We start from the raw sequence: 18,107 nt of genomic DNA on the forward strand, positions 1-18,107 counted from the left end.
GTGCTAGAAGAAGAAGCTCCCTTCTTCCTCTTCACCAAGGGTACCAATTCTTTAAAGATTGACAAGTGAACACTAGGTAAGCTTCCCCTCACCTGTGGTACAATAGTTTATATGATTTTCCATGAAGAGAGATAGCTTAAAAACTTAGGACTTGCTTTATGAAAATTCGGCCAAAAATAAGAAGAAGAGTCTAAGAAATTTGTAACTATTTATGCTTATGATTTTTCTTATGACATGTATTTTATGTAAGAGGTTAATCTAAGGTTTCCATACTAGAGTCAATAATGAAAACTTAGATCCACGAACCTTAGACTCTCGGCCAAGCATGAACAAGAGACTAGGTAAGCTTAAGACTCGACTAAGCATGTTTCCTTATTCTTGTATTATGTACCCTATGATAATGATGTTGTTAACCTTTCCTCTTACTTGTATGTTATTTGAAACTCCATTTCCATGCTCATGAATGTTCGGCCATAGAAGAACTAAAGGCCTAAGAGAGTTTAAACCTAAAAACTAAGCATGCTAAGATTTCTCCTAAGACAAGACATGAAGCTAAAATGTTATGCCATGATTGTATGTTAGTTATGAATCTTATTTCATGCTTATGAAGATTCGGTTATGATGAGATTTGAAGTCTAGGAAAGTTTAAACCAAGGCTAGGAGGCTCATGACCTTCTTGATAAATGATATGAAACTAGTTGATATTTTTATGGTTGCTTGTTACATAGAATTTTGGTTACATGTAACTTTCGGCCACACTAAGTTTTAAAGCTAGGATGTGTAGATTTTTAACTAAGTTTACTCATGTTGTTCCTTGTTATGATGCCATGAAAATTGTGTAGGGTTTTCCATGCTTTTAGGCCATATGAAAAACAAAACCAAGCTCACATGTTTCGGCCACCTTTGGATTAAAGGCCTAGGAAAACTTAGAACCCAACTTATATATGTTCATGATGTTTCTTGTGATAAGTACTATGAAATGTAGTTGTGGTTTCCATGCTCTTATGCCACTAGAAACTTAGATTCATGCTTGATGTGTTTCGGCCACTACAAGTTTAAAGGCCTAGAGAAAATTTAGAACCCAACTTATATATGCTTATGATGTCTTGTGATGTATGCTATGAAATGTAGTTGTGTTTTCCATGCTCTTATGCCACTAAAAACCTAGTTCCATGATAGATATGGTTCGGCCACTACAAGTTAATGGGTCTAGGAAGTTTGAAATTTAAAACAAATGTGCTTATGTTGTTCCTCATGAAAATGTATAAGATATTGGCTCAAGGTTCAACACTTCCATGCTACTTGTAACCTAGAATGAGACATGCTAGGGTTCGGCCATGATAAGATTAGGAGCTTAAGGAACTTAGAACCCAAACTAAATATGCTTAAGTAGTTCCTTATGAAATATGATATGATATGGGTTTAGGGTTTACATGTTTGCATGTTGCTTAGAACTTGATTTCTCTTCATGAAAGGTTTCGGCCATGGAAGAATTGGAAACCTAGGAGGGCTTAAAAATTTAGGTTAATATGCTTATGACCTTTCTTATGCTAGTATGTGAAGATAGCAGGAGATTTTTATGTTTGTATGTTGTCTAGAGATCATGCCTCCACTCATGACTTTCGGCCATATGGGTTTAGTGACGTAGATGTACCTCACATGCTATGAATGAATCAAGAGATGTTATTTAAATGATTCCATGAATGGTTATATCTTTTTATGATAAGTGATATGCTCTTTTATGTATGCTTATGATCCATGTATGTGCTATGTGTTCAATCATGCATGCTTTAGGATATGATAAAATGATATGTTCATTATGCAAGCTTATGATTCATGCATGTGCTGTGTGCCCAAATATGAATGCTTTATGATATGATAAGTGATATGTTCATGTTGTATGCTATGATTCATGCATGTGCTGTGTGCCCAAAAAAAAATGCATGTTTTATGATATGTCAAGAAACATGATATGCATGAAAGAATAAGAACTATGATATGCATGACATGCTACTTTACTTTATGTATGGCTTGTACCAAGGGTGGACTCCATAAGCGCCCCGGGGTCGATGGACTAAGAAACGGGCCTCGTTAGGGATGGGCTCCTAAGTGCCCCTAGTGTTGGTTGCTACTCGGAAAACCTATAGGTTCCACTGTACAAAAATTTTGTACAAAGGTCTGAACCTTTTCCTAGCTACCATGTGTTCTTTTAAATTAAATTTTGGATCGCCTGCGGAACTTAACACGTTGGATCCAAAACTTAATCTATTTGTTCTTTTAGGTTTTGACTTGGATCTCCTGTGGAACTTAACACGTTTGATCCAAGTCTCCTTAAGTTATTAATTCCATTAAATATTAATTTCCATAATTGGTTCCCAGTACTGACGTGGCGAGGCACATGGCCTTCTTGGATATGGGAGCAACCACCACCGACTAGACAAAACCTTTTATAAAATCTAATATTTAATTTCCTAAAATAACTTTAGGTTAACCGAAGAGAACAATCAAATCACAAGGAAAAGAAAAAACAAAAGAACACAACATCGAAAAACATATTCGAAATTCTAGAACGTATGCCTCTTGTATTTGGTATTATTTCCATAAATAACTAGCATGATGCGGAAAGAAAAATTACTAGTTATACATTGTAGAAAAACCTCTTGATCTTCTACCGTATTCCTCTTCTAACCTCGGACGTTGTGTGGGCAACGATCTTCCGAGATGAGAAACCACCAACCACCTTCTTCTCCTCCTAGCTAGGTTCGGCCACAAAGAAAGAAGCTTCACCAAGGACGAAGAATAAAACACCAACCAAGCTCCAAGGGATACAAGCTTTCTCTCCTTCTTCTTCTTCTTCTCCAAGTAGTATCCGGCCACCACAAGAACTCCAAGCAAGAGATAGGTTTCGGCCACCACAAAAGAGGAAGAAAGGAAGAGGATGGTCGGCTACAATAATTTTCTTCGAGGATGAAGAATTTCGGCTACCACCAATGCTCCAAGGGATGCTAGAGATGAGACTTGCTTCCTCTCCTTCTTCTCCTTCCTTGATCCGGCCACAAACAAAAGCTCCACCAAGAAGATAGGTTTCGGCCACCAAGAGGAGAAGAGAGAAAGGGAAGGGCCAGCCACCACACCAAGGAAAAGAGGGAGAAAAATAATAGAGGTTGTCACCCATGAAGGCACCCTCACCCCTTCTTTTATATTCCTTGGCCTAGGCAAATTAGGAAATTTAATTACAATAAAATTTCCTTAATTTTCCTTGACATGAATTAATTCGAAGTATTAAATAAAACTTCCTTTTTATCCATGTATTGGCCGGCCACAATCAATAGAGAAAAATTAGGAGAATTTCAATCATCAAATTAAAACTTCCTAATTTATCTCCGAAAATTTTAAAATTAAAATTTCTCTTAAAAAATCTCTTCATGGTTGATAAAAGGAAATTTCTATAATTTTAATTTTACAACATGTGAATAATTTTTAGAGAGAAAATAAAATATCTCACCAATCTACAAATAAGGAAAGAGATCTAATCTCTTTCTTTAATCTTTTGTAGATCTTTTATAAGAGAGATATTTTAATTTAAATTCTCTTTAATAAATTATTTCTTCCACATAATAAAAATTAAAATTAAAATTCTTTTTTAATTTAATTTGGCCGGCCCCCACTAGCTTGGGTTCAAGCTAGGGCCGGCCACCCAATTTTATACCTAGGCCGACCCTAGCTTGGTTCCCAAGCTAGCTTGGCCGGCCCCCTATTGGTAGGTATAGAAGGTGGGTATAGGTGGGTATAGAACTCTATAAATAAGAGGCTACGATAGGGACCGAGAGGAGGAATTGGTTTTGGTCTCCCGATAAAATTAAGCATCCCGTGTTCGCCCCGAACACACAACTTAATTTTATCAATAATAATTCATTCCACTAGAGAACTATTATTGAACTACCGCACCAATCCCAAATTACATTTTTGGGCTCCTTCTTATTATGAGCGTGTTAGTCTCCCTGTGCTTAAGATATCGAATGTCCATTAATTAAGTGAGTTACTGACAACTCATTTAATTAATATCTAAGTCCAAGAGTAGTACCACTCAACCTTATTATCATGTCGGACTAAGTCCACCTGCAGGGTTTAACATGACAATCCTTATGAGCTCCTCTTGAGGACATTATCAACCTAGTATCTCTAGGACACAGTTTCCTTCTATAATCAACAACACACACTATAAGTGATACCATTTCCCAACTTATCGGGCTTATTAATTTATCGAACTAAATCTCACCCATTGATAAATTAAAGAAATAAATATCAAATATATGTGCTTGTTATTATATTAGGATTAAGAGCACACACTTCCATAATAACCGAGGTCTTTGTTTCTTTATAAAGTCAGTATAAAAGAAACGACCTCAAATGGTCCTACTCAATACACTCTAAGTGTACTAGTGTAATTATATAGTTAAGATAAACTAATATCTAATTACACTACGACCTTCTAATGGTTTGTTCCTTTCCATTATGGTCGTGAGCTACTGTTTATAATTTATAAGGTACTGATAACATGATCCTCTGTGTGTGACACCACACACCATGTTATCTACAATATAAATTCATTGAACAACTACATTTATCATAAATGTAGACATTTGACCAATGTGATTCTTATTTCTAGATAAATGTTTATACCAAAAGCTAGGCTTTTAGTATACACTCTAACAATCTCCCACTTATACTAAAAGACTAAGCTGCCATATCTGCTGCCATACATCTGATTCCCAACCCTTCAACATGTCCATCAAAAGCTCTCGCCTTAAGGACCTTAGTGAAAAGATCTATAGGTCATTATCTGATGCATTCTAGGCAGCAACAACTTCTCCTCGTTTATACGATTTCTCGTATTGGGTGGTACTTGCGCTCTATTGTGTTTACTTGCCTTTATAGACTTATGGTTTCTTCGAGTTTGCTACTGCACCAATATTATTACAATAAATCATAATAATCTTTGGACAAACCAGAAATCATATCTAAGTCTATCTTGAGGTTATTGAGTCATTCAGCTTTTATAGCTACCTCAGAGGCTTGCCATATACAAAGCTTCTATGGTGGAGTCCAGAAAAATACCTATGCTTATCACTCTTCCATAGTTATGACTTTACCTCCTAAAGTAAACACAAAACCCCGAGGTTGACTTATTATTGTCCCTATCCGATTGGAGGTCAAAATCCATACAACCCATAGGAACCAAATTAACTGCCTTGTAAGCTAGCATATAATCTTTAGTGCCTCTAAGGTACTTTAATATATGCTTTACTGCAGTCCAATGTCCTTGTCTAGGGTTACTTTGATATCTGCTAACTATGCCCTTGGTAAAATAGATTTCTGATCTCGTGCATAGCATACTTTAGGTTCTCTAACTGCCGAAGCATAAAGAACTGCCTACATGTCCTCAATCTCTTTTGATGTCATCGGAGACATCTCTTTAGATAAAGACACTTCATGCTTAAAAGATAAAAACCTTTCTAGGAATTTTGCATGCTTAAAACGAGCAAGGATTTTTCCGATGTATCAAGCTTGGGATAAATATATTTTTTCTTGCGATCCCTTATTACTTTGATCTCAAAAATATATACATTCTCCCAAGTCCTTTATATCGAATTATTTGGACAACCATACCCTTACTTCTGACAACATTTTGATATTGTTTCCAACTACCAAAAATGTTATCTCCGTATAGTACAAGAAATAGCACCACGTTTCCATCACATCTTTTGTATACACAAGACTTTATCCGTTTACTCAATAAATCCATACATCTGGATTACTTTGATAAACTGGATGTTCCAAGACCTTGAAGCTTTGTATCAGTCCATAGACTGATTGAGCTTGCACACAAGAGGCTCTTAGCACTTTGCAATGAACTCTTCTGGTTGCTTTATATGGATGCTTTCTTCAAGACTTCCATTAAGGAATGCTGTCTTGATATCCACTTGCCAAAAAGAATCCGGATAGACTTAAACATGGCTACCAGTGAAAAAGGTTTTTTTTTTTTCATCAAGCCTTGCTTTGAAGGTTTCTACCTTCCTGTCTATCCCTCTTTTTCTATTATAGACCTTTTACACCCAAAGGCTTTTACACCACTTGGTGGTTCTACAAGCTTCTAGATTTAATTAGAATACATATATTCTAATTTTATTATTCATTACTCTTTGCCAAGATGCTTCATATTTATCTTGGAGTGCTTCGTCATATGTCCGGAAATTAGGTTCATGTCCTTCAGGGATCGAGTTCAAAAACTCTCCCAAAACATGAATCTTTTAAGGTTGCTTAACAACCCTCCCACTACGACAAGGCATTTTCTGCAATTGTGTATCATTTGTGATACGTGTTGCAGTTTTCTTGTGGTATCTCATCTTGTACAGTTGGTACTAGATTAGACATGTCTTTTATTATTTCCTTAAGAACAAATTTACTTATGAGCATGTGGTTCATTATATAGTCCTTTTCTAAAAATCAGTCATTGATGCTATCAATGACCTTCTGATTTTTAAGACTATAAACTTACTTTTGTTTATCTAGGATAACTTACAAACAAGTGAACTCCTATCCAACTTATCATTATCTCTCTTTAACATATGTGCTGGATTACCTGAATCCGAATATGCTTCAAAATAGGCTTACGCCTATTCAGCAATTCTATATGAGTAGAGAGTTATGACTTGGAAGGCACTATGTTCTCTTTCATTTTCAGAGTTTATACTTAAAACAAATTTGGTAATTTTATGAATAACTCATCATCTATCTAATTATTCCATAAGAGTTCTTTACCTTCTTTCTACTACACCATTCTGTTGGGGTGTACCAGATGCAGTTAGTTAGGATTGAAATCCAACTTCTGATAAGTGACTCCTAAAAATCTCTCAAGAGGTACTTACCACTACGATCTTCCATAGTGACTTTTTACTTTATTCCTCCGCATCAACCTTGTACTCTTTGAACTAATCAAAGTACTTAGTCTTGCGGTACATTAAGTAAATTTATTTGTATCTTGAATAGTTGTCTATAAATTAGACAAAATATTCAATACTACCTCTTGTCTGGATAGTCATAGGATCACATAAATCAGAATGAACCGATTTCAACATATCTTTGACTCCATACCCCTTGGACTTAAAAGCTTCTTGGTTATTTTTCTTCCAAGTAAGACTCGCAGGTTGGAAAGATTTCCACTACCAATGAACCCAAAAGTTCATCAGCTACCAATGAATCCTACTCAAGTATAACCTAGCTTTAGATGCCAAAGATATAATTGGTTCATTTCTGAAGGTTGCTTTCTCTTAAAATTAGAAGATGTGTTACTAATTTCCATTTGTTGCATCGTGGGAGTTATTGGATTATAAATTGTCAACCATCATACCAGAATAGATAACTTTCCTATTTTTCTTGATAACAACTTTGTTATCAAAATAGACACAATATCTATAATAGTTTAGAAACTGAAATCAGGTTCTTTCTAAACTTGGTACGTAAAGACAATTACTTAAAATCCATATTATATTCTTATCATAAGATAAACATCTCCCACTGCAACAGCTACCACTTTTACAGTAGTGCCCATGTGGACAGTGTTTTAATTTTCATTTAGTTGCCGGGTTTCCTGGAACCCTGCAATGAATTGTATACATGATTAATGACATCTTGTATCTACACTCCAGGTTCTGGTAGATAACACCATTAGACATGTTTCAACTAATGAATTAAATACACCTAAATTGTTCTTAGTTCTAAGAAGACAGTCTACCTTAATGTCCAAGTCCTATTTTCAATCATTACAATTGGGACTACTAAGTCTTTTTCTATAGTATGACTACTAGGGATTGACAAACATCCTAAGAATCACAAAAATATTTGGTCAAGATCAACTCCTTAAAATCTCCATGAATTTTGTGTAAACAAAATCGAAGAGGAGATTTTATTCATTAATTTTATTATCTCGTCTACTTTACTTTATGACGAATAAAATTAATAGTTGACCTGTCTTTGATCAAATATTTGATTAAAACTCTTTGAATTTAAAATAACATTGATTCCTCAAACAATATTATTTAAATTCACCAACACCTCAAACACCGTGAATTTTGCATGCCACGTTAGTGTGGACGTATACAAATTCATTATTTGTAAGAGGAGGGTTTTACCCATTGACTATCTTGTCAATATAAATTTTTGACAAATAAAATTACCTCAAACACCATGAATCTTATATGCCACGTTAGTGTGGACGTATACAAATTCAAACATTTGTAAGAGGGGTTTATTAATTTTATTATATTGCCAATCTAGTTTTATGACAAATCAATAGTTGGTTTCCCTTTGGTCACACAAGTGATAGTAGTTACTCCGTTGGGGAGGATACTATTAAATGTGTCTAAGTGTATACCATTACTTGACACTAAGTCCATTAATAAGATTATGCCCCTTCCGTTGGGGAAGATCACACGCTCTTAATTAACTTCCTATAGTCATCCAAAAATGGAAGTCTGTTCTAGTGATCCGCAAACAAGCTCATCCGTTATGGAGGAAGGCACTCAGAGCCAACTCGCAAGCTTGTTTGCATCACTTACAAACCAGTAATGGAGACCATGGGATTTACTTAAAAATTCCTCTCCCACTTAGTTATTTATAAATGAGGAATTTTAACTATGCTAGCCTACTAAATATGTAAACCAACATGCACACACAGCACAATATAAAAGCAATAAATAGAAAATCTAATTTTCAACTATTATGGCTTTTATCTCTAGTTGTCCTCCGTGTGTTGTCATCCCAAGCTGCTGCCATATTTGGCCACCGCCACCGGGTCTAGCTATCGCATCCATCTTGCTCCTAGTTCCGCTGCGCCTCTAGTCCTTAGAAGGTTCCACGCTTTGCAAGATTTGATCCGCGACATAAATAGAATTTTACATTTTTGATCCTATATTCCATAAAAGGAATGTACATGTATCTAGATCAAAAATAAAATCCTAATAAAACTAAATACAGCTCCTGCTGTATTTTATAACAATCATGCACACATAGATAAATGCCCTTGACATGTCCAAGGGTCCAATCACACACATAAAAACTAAAAGCCATAATAGTTGGATCCTGCATCCACAAAGTTAGCACATCCTACTATTAACCTGCCTAAATTATGTATGACATGTGCATAATTAAACTAATACCAAATACACAGAGGCAAAACCCTAGCTCTGATACCAATTGTTGGTTGCTACTCGGAAAACCTATAGGTTCCACTGTACAAAAATTTTGTACAAAGATCTGAACCTTTTCCTAGCTACCATGTGTTCTTTTAAATTAAATTTTGGATCGCCTACGGAACTTAACATGTTTGATCCAAAACTTAATCTATTTGTTCTTTTAGGTTTTGACTTGGATCTCCTGCGGAACTTAACACGTTAAAATAGATTAAGTTTTGGATCAAACGTGTTAAGTTCCGCAGGCGATCCAAAATTTAATTTAAAAGAACACATGGTAGCTAGGAAAAGGTTCAGACCTTTGTACAAAATTTTTGTACAGTGGAACCTATAGGTTTTCCGAGTAGCAACCAAAAATCGACTAGACAAAACCTTTTATAGAAATCTAATATTTAATTTCCTAAAATAACTTTAGGTTAACCGAAGAGAACAATCAAATCACAAGGAAAAGAAAAAACAAAAGAACACAACATCGAAAAACATATTCGAAATTCTAGAACGTAAGCCTCTTGTATTTGGTATTATTTCCATAAATAACTAGCATGATGCGGAAAGAAAAATTACTAGTTATACCTTGTAGAAAAACCTCTTGATCTTCTACCGTATTCTTCTTCTAACCTCGGGCGTTGTGGGGGCAACGATCTTCCGAGATGAGAAACCACCAACCACCTTCTTCTCCTCCTAGCTAGGTTCGGCCACAAAGAAAGAAGCTTCACCAAGGACGAAGAATAAAACACCAACCAAGCTCCAAGGGATACAAGCTTTCTCTCCTTCTTCTTCTTCTTCTCCAAGTAGTATCCAGCCACCACAAGAACTCCAAGCAAGAGATAGGTTTCGGCCACCACAAAAGAGGAAGAAAGGAAGAGGATGGTCGGCTACAATAATTTTCTTCGAGGATGAAGAATTTCGGCCACCACCAATGCTCCAAGGGATGCTAGAGATGAGACTTGCTTTCTCTCCTTCTTCTCCTTCCTTGATCCGGCCACAAACAAAAGCTCCACCAAGAAGATAGGTTTCGGCCACCAAGAGGAGAAGAGAGAAAGGGAAGGGCCGGCCACCACACCAAGGAAAAGAGGGAGAAAAATAATAGAGGTTGTCACCCATGAAGGCACCCTCACCCCTTCTTTTATATTCCTTGGCCTAGGCAAATTAGGAAATTTAATTACAATAAAATTTCCTTAATTTTCCTTGACATGAATTAATTTGAAGTATTAAATAAAACTTCCTTTTTATCCATGTATTGGCCGGCCACAATCAATAGAGAAAAATTAGGAGAATTTCAATCAACAAATTAAAACTTCCTAATTTATCTCCGGAAATTTTAAAATTAAAATTTCTCTTAAAAAATCTCTTCATGGTTGATAAAAGGAAATTTCTATAATTTTAATTTTACAACATGTGAATAATTTTTAGAGAGAAAATAAAATATCTCACCAATCTACAAATAAGGAAAGAGATCTAATCTCTTTCTTTAATCTTTTGTAGATCTTTTATAAGAGAGATATTTTAATTTAAATTCTCTTTAATAAATTATTTCTTCCACATAATAAAAATTAAAATTAAAATTCCTTTTTAATTTAATTTGGCCGGCCCCCACTAGCTTGGGTTCAAGCTAGGGCCGGCCACCCAATTTTATACCTAGGCCGGCCCTAGCTTGGTTCCCAAGCTAGCTTGGCCGGCCCCCTATTGGTAGGTATAGAAGGTGTGTATAGGTGGGTATAGAACTCTATAAATAAGAGGCTACGATAGGGACCGAGAGGAGGAATTGGTTTTGGTCTCCCGATAAAATTAAGCATCCCGTGTTCGCCCCGAACACACAACTTAATTTTATCAATAATAATTCATTCCACTAGAGAACTATTATTGAACTACCGCACCAATCCCAAATTACATTTTTGGGCTCCTTCTTATTATGAGCGTGTTAGTCTCCCTGTGTTTAAGATATCGAATGTCCATTAATTAAGTGAGTTGCTGACAAATCATTTAATTAATATCTAAGTCCAAGAGTAGTACCACTCAACCTTATTATCATGTCGAACTAAGTCCACCTGCAGGGTTTAACATGACAATCCTTATGAGCTCCTCTTGAGGACATTATCAACCTAGTATCTCTAGGACACAGTTTCCTTCTATAATCAACAACACACACTATAAGTAATACCATTTCCCAACTTATCGGGCTTATTGATTTATCGAACTAAATCTCACCCATTGATAAATTAAAGAAATAAATATCAAATATATGTGCTTGTTATTATATTAGGATTAAGAGCACACACTTCCATAATAACCGAGGTTTTTGTTTCTTTATAAAGTCAGTATAAAAGAAACGACCTCAAATGGTCCTACTCAATACACTCTAAGTGTACTAGTGTAATTATATAGTTAAGATAAACTAATACCTAATTACACTACGACCTTCTAATGGGTTGTTCCTTTCCATTATGGTCGTGAGCTACTGTTTATAATTTATAAGGTACTGATAACATGATCCTCTGTGTGTGACACCACACACCATGTTATCTACAATATAAATTAATTGAACAACTACATTTATCATAAATGTAGACATTTGACCAATGTGATTCTTATTTCTAGATAAATGTTTATACCAAAAGCTAGGCTTTTAGTATACACTCTAACACCTAGGTCAATGGACTAAGAAACGGGCCTAGTATGTATGCCTTGTAGGGTTCAAGACTTGCTACCTTGGACCTACATAGGACGTGCGCATTTATGTATGTGGTACAAGCCGGGGCCCCAATCTTGTTGAAATTATGTTTAAGTATGTATTGTATAAGTTTTCAAAAGACATGATGCATATGTTGCATGATATATGTTAGGAGTTTACCATGTTTATACTTTATGATTATGCCATGATAGTTATGATGATGTTATGCTATGACAGGATACGTTTGATGATCATGTTATGTTATGCCATGATACTTTATGTTATGTTACGATATGTCATGATATGCTCTTGACATGATACATTTATCTTTATGCCTTATGACTTGTGATTTTAATATGCTTTACGGTTTTTGTGAGTAGGAAAGGAACTTACTGAGCCATGAGTGCTCACAGCTTACTTTCTTGTACCACAGATAAAGGCAAGGAATGGTTGTACTAGGGGAGCAGCAGGAGGGGCTAGAAGGATGTGTGCGGTAGTGGACTGGCTAAAGGAAAAGACCTGCTTTTTGTTTAGTAAGAAATATGCCATGTTGATGTTTTTATTTCATAACTCCATGACCTTAAGTATGTGTTTGGGTATTAAGACTAAAAAAAAATTATGATAGGTATGCTATGTGGTTCTTTGATGTCTATGGTGATTTTTAAGTAAGAAAAGGTTTTTAAATTCTCTAAGTAAGACTTCCGCTATGTTAAGTATGTATGTGTCGCAAGTAACCCCCATCGCCTTAGCAGGAGGGGCGGGGCGTTACAGTAACATTTTAAAATTTCATATAAAACCTTGCGATTGGATTTTAAAATTCCGTCTCTAATTAGCGACGAACTTTTAATATTCCATCTCTAATTAGCGATGGAATATTAAATATCCATTGATAATTATATAATTATTGTACCTTTTAAAATTTCATATTTAAAAATAGTGACGGAATAAAAAATTTCAATTAGTGACAAAATTTTTAAATTCCGTTGCTAATTTTTGAAAAATTCAACAGCAACTATCTATTTTCATATTTTTTTTACCCTATTTACATATATATATATCAATTGACATCATCACAACAGTCATATTAAACATTCACAAACGTACATTACACATTTTCACAAACAATGTAAAACATTCTCAAACATAATAATGACATTCACAAACACATAACACATTATAACATTCATAAAGATGAAATTCAATAAAATGATACATTCACAAAATAGAAAGTATCAAATCTAATCTAAGTATTCAATTAATCCAACAACAAAAATGAATATCCAGACACCTCAAATAAAATATAATTGATCCTGTCTGAGAAGCTGACCGTGAAGGAGATCCGTGAGAAGGAGACCCACTGCAATGACGAAGAATAATGACAGTAAAACCTCGATCCGAGAAACCCAGGGCGGATCGGAAGAAAACCTTCAAGCTCCCAAGGCTCCCTACGCACAAGAGACCAATCAACACTATCGTCAGTGACCTAAGACCGGGGTGGGAATCCCTGGCTAGGCCCTCCGACGCTCAAGTTAGGGATCTCTTTCTTGACGCCGAGGAAAGAAGAAGAAAGAAGATGAACGGTAGCCCCAGAATTAGAGATGTGAACTTACCTCGCCAATGGAGAGGATTCCCCCTTTTATACCACTTCATATAACCTCCGTAGTCATGAAGTGGACCCCGGTTTGTTAGAGTTCGTTATGACCTCAGCTGCGTACTTGGGGAAGATGATTTTTAAGGAATCTCTTTTGTACCCCAGATGTACCTTCTTTGTCGTTTAGTGCCTGCAAGACAAGCTAAAAGCATATTTCCCGCCAGAATATATATTCTCTATCATGAATTATTTTATTCGGTATATTCATGTATGATTCTTCTTCATGTGACTTCTATTTGTATCCCTGTTATGTTTAAAAAATAACATTTGGTTCAACATGTTTCTAAAGTATTCATTGAAGGAGCTATGCGGGTTCTTTGCTCGAAAGAACCCTCTTGACCGATATTGATCTATCTTTGCTTCGGAGTATGTAACGGTCATTATTGGCTTACCTTCATACGGCAAGCATGTATCGACCGATATTGGCCTATCTTCGTTCGGCAGGCATGTATCGACCGATATTGGTCTATCTTTGCCTCGGAGTGTGCATCGGTCGTTATTGGCTTATCTTCATACGGCAAGCATGTATCGATCGATATTGGCCTACCTTCGCTCGGCAAGCATGTATCGACCGATATTGGCTTACCTTCATTCGGCAGGTATGTATCGACCGATATTAGCTTACCTTCGTTCGGAAGGCATGTATCGTCCGATATTGGTCTATCTTTGCCTCGGAGTGTGCATCGGTCGTTATTAACTTACCTTCATACGGCAAGCATTTATCGATCGATATTGGCCTACCTTCGCTCGGCAAGCATGTATCGACCGATATTGGTCTATCTTTGCCTCAGAGTGTGCATCGGTCGTTATTAACTTACCTTCATACGCCAAGCATTTATCGATCGATATTGGCCTACCTTCGCTCGGCAAGCATGTATCGACCGATATTGGCCTACCTTCGGAGTAAGTAACGGTCGTTATTGGCTTACCTTCATACGGCAAGCATGTATCGACCGATATTGTCCTATCTTCGTTCAGCAGGCATGTATCGACCGATATTGGTCTATCTTTGCCTCGGAGTGTGCATCGGTCGTTATTAACTTACCTTCATACGGCAAGCATTTATCGATCGATATTGGCCTACCTTCGCTCGGCAAGCCTGTATCGATCGATATTGGCCTACCTTCGTTCGGTAGGCATGTATTGATCGATATTAGCTTACCTTCGTTCGGCAGGCATGTTTCGGCCGTCCTTGGCCTTCCTCCTTTGACTCTTTCTTCTTTTTCTTTCCTCCTCTGAAGACCCACAAAACCTAACCCATATCACTAGCCTTCCCTTCAAGTCTAGTCGAAGGAGGTGTAGACGACTGACAAGACAGAAGTATGATCTTATCTTTTCCTACCCGTGACTCTGCTCCAGATTTTGAAATGACCTCACAGATTTTGTGTACCACTATCTTAATAGATTAAGTGTGGCCATACTGTAAGCCTTTTTCTCCTTTAAATAGGGCTACAACCTTCTCTTCACCCACAACCTCTCTCAGTTCTTTTTCTTCCTTGCCACTTTTTGTTGCTAAGGCCATGGTCGTGGATCCTCCTTTTTGGAGGCAACTTTTGTTGGACAAGGTGAGATCTATATATGAGTTTAATGGGATTTTTGCTCTGGCTACTTCAGGGGTTCAAGGGATCGTCTTAAGAGATGAAGTTTCGCGGTTCATATCTTGTATCCAAAGATGCAGGTGCTCTGAAGGACCCAAGAAACTTCAGAGAAATTTTTTCTACTTATAGAGGGGCAGCCAAATGACCCAGGGGTGTTGTGTGAAGGGCACAACACATGTCACCCTTGGGCTAAATTTGGTTGCTTCACTTGTTGAGCTCATACGGATTGAGAGGGGAAGTGGTTTTTACATTTACTTTTCCGTCATGGAATGAATCAATGTTTCCCTGTCTCGTTGCCCTTGAGCTTTTTTTTTTTGTTGCTTTCTTCGTCTCGGGCAAAATATTGCCTCGTGTGTGCCTTGACAAGCTTGGACGAAGTGGGTTGTTTCCATCTCTGCTCCATGGTAAGTTTGAATCTAGTGGGACTAAAATTCTCTGAGTGCCCTAGGAGTTTATGCTTGTAATATTTGTTATCTATTTGAGGTTTGCTGTTCCTAAGGAAATGTGACGCTATGTATTTGCTGAGATTCTGAGTGTAAAAACAAATTTTTGTATCTAATCAAAGGATCTTACTGAATCCCACTATCATTTACAATGTGTTGTTGTGTTCATCATTGCTTCATGTATCCTATGTGTCATTTATCATAGCTAAGGTTATTTTAACTATCAGTACCGTTTGATATTATAACCACAAGATTTATCTAACATAACCATAATCGCCCTCGTTAATAGAAATATTTTCAATAAATACTAAGTCATATTCTGCAAGGACGGATCGATATTTATCACTCTTCTAAACTTTTTACTCTAAAATGTTCTCGTCTTTAGCCTGGGTATAGTCAAAAAGTTCTGTCCTTTCTATTTTATTAAGCCTAGCCGATCACGTCTTCTTTCAAAATTTTCTAATCGGTGATTGGCTTTCCCTTGGGTGAGAGAATGTTCGAAGCACTACCAACCCCATCGCGATTCGGTTCGTCGTGTCCGATATAAATGCCCCTCCTTTTTTTATGATGACCTGACACATGCCTTTTCTGATCACCATGTCACATAGGCCTTTTGCCTTTCTATTGCGATCCTCAGCGTCTGCATATCGATCAGTTACTCACAGCTAAAGATCATGAGAACACTAAATTGAAAGCTCAATTGGAAACATTGAGGGCCGCGTCTCTTTCTTCCGCTAGCGACCCGACTCAATTGCAGGAGAAGGTGGCCTTGCAGGATCAACAGTTGGGGATCCTAAAACAAGAGTTGGAAGAATGCCAACAACTATTAAAAGACAAAGAGCTGGCTAGAAAAACCTTAGAATTACAGGTGGATCGACTGCATTCCGGTCTTCGTTTGGAGATCGCTCTAAAAGAGAAAGCTCTCTTAGATGCTTCTCAGAAAAGTCTTATCTTAGAGAAAGTAGAGAAGCTTCATAATGCCTGTCTTTCTGACCAAGCTCAGGACCTGGCTTCTCATGATTTCACTATTCTACAGGAACAAGAGCTGAGGAAAGCTCAAGATAACGAATTATCACTGCTCCAGAAGGAATTGGAATAGCTAAGATCAGAGAAAGATGCTTTAAAAGAACAAAACACAAAGCTGCAAGCTGATTTCCAGAATTATAAGGAGCAGGAAAAGGGTCGGTGGGAAGAATGGCGGCAAGTTTACTTACAGTCCCCGGCATTTGCCCGGGAATTTGTTCGCAGGATAGTGGGTGCGCTAAATCATTCCGTATCGGGAGTTCTACGACAGTTAAAAGAGGGTGGATATCTACCCAAAGAACCTCCCCTATCTTTCATAAATCGCGCAGGCTTAATGAAGAACTACCTTCAGATTTGAAAGGCCCTTTTCCTAATGTCTAAGGAAATTATTCATAAAAACTTGTAAAGTAAGAACTGACAGTGGAAAAAGTGCATTTGATACTAAGTAATTAAGTACTTGCAAGGTGTAAGAAAAACTTTAACACTTACTTGCTTTTCCTTTATGCTAGTTCAAGAATACCCCTTCCTGACATGCTTTTGATTGCTAAGTATAAACTTTACTCGAAAAATCCCTTGTTCATCTTTCAGGATTAAACCTTATCTTGACGGATTCTTCCTTAAGTAATATTCGGTATGCTTTGTATCTCCCCGAGGATGAATGATCTTAGTTGAGACTTGATCCGGAATTGTATTATTGATCTTCAGATTAAGTATAATATCCCAACCGGATTTTGAATAAAGACTTTCATATATCTGAGCTCCCATATGGAATCCCTTTTTAATTCTTGCTTAATTAGGCTTCGAAGCCCGGAGATTCCCTGATTAATTATACCTTGCGTTAGTTTGAAATCTCTGATTTCATCCGTGAAATCTTGCCTGATGTATTTCATAGAATCTTCCCGATCGACTTTGGTTTATAGTCTCCGAGTCTTCCTATGAAAGCCCGACCGGATTACTTCATAGAATCTTCCCAATTGACTTTGGTTTATAGTCTCCGAGTCTTCCTATGAAAGCCCGACCGGATTACTTCATAGAATCTTCCCAATTGACTTTGGTTTATAGTCTCCGAGTCTTCCTATGAATGCCCGACCGGGTTACTTCATAGGATTTTCTCGATCGACTTAGATCTGTCTCAGTTTAGTCCCCGGTTTTTCCTATGAAGGCCTGCCGGGTTACTTCATAGAATCTTCCCGATCGACTTTAGTTTATAGTCTCCGAGTCTTCCTATGAAGACCCGACCGGGTTACTTCATAGGATTTTCTCGATCGACTTTGGTTTGTCTCAGTTTATAGTCTCCGGTTTTTCCTATGAAGGCCTGCCGGGTTACTTCATAGAATCTTCCCGATCGACTTTGGTTTATAGTATCCGCGTCTTCCTATGAATACCTGCCCTTCATAGGATTTTCTCGATCGACTTTGGTTTATAGTCTCCGAGTCTTCCTATGAAAACCTGACCGGGTTACTTCATAGG

Source organism: Zingiber officinale, chromosome 3B (genome assembly GCF_018446385.1).
Source record: "Zingiber officinale cultivar Zhangliang chromosome 3B, Zo_v1.1, whole genome shotgun sequence".
In the NCBI taxonomy this organism is placed as follows: Eukaryota; Viridiplantae; Streptophyta; class Magnoliopsida; order Zingiberales; family Zingiberaceae; genus Zingiber; species Zingiber officinale.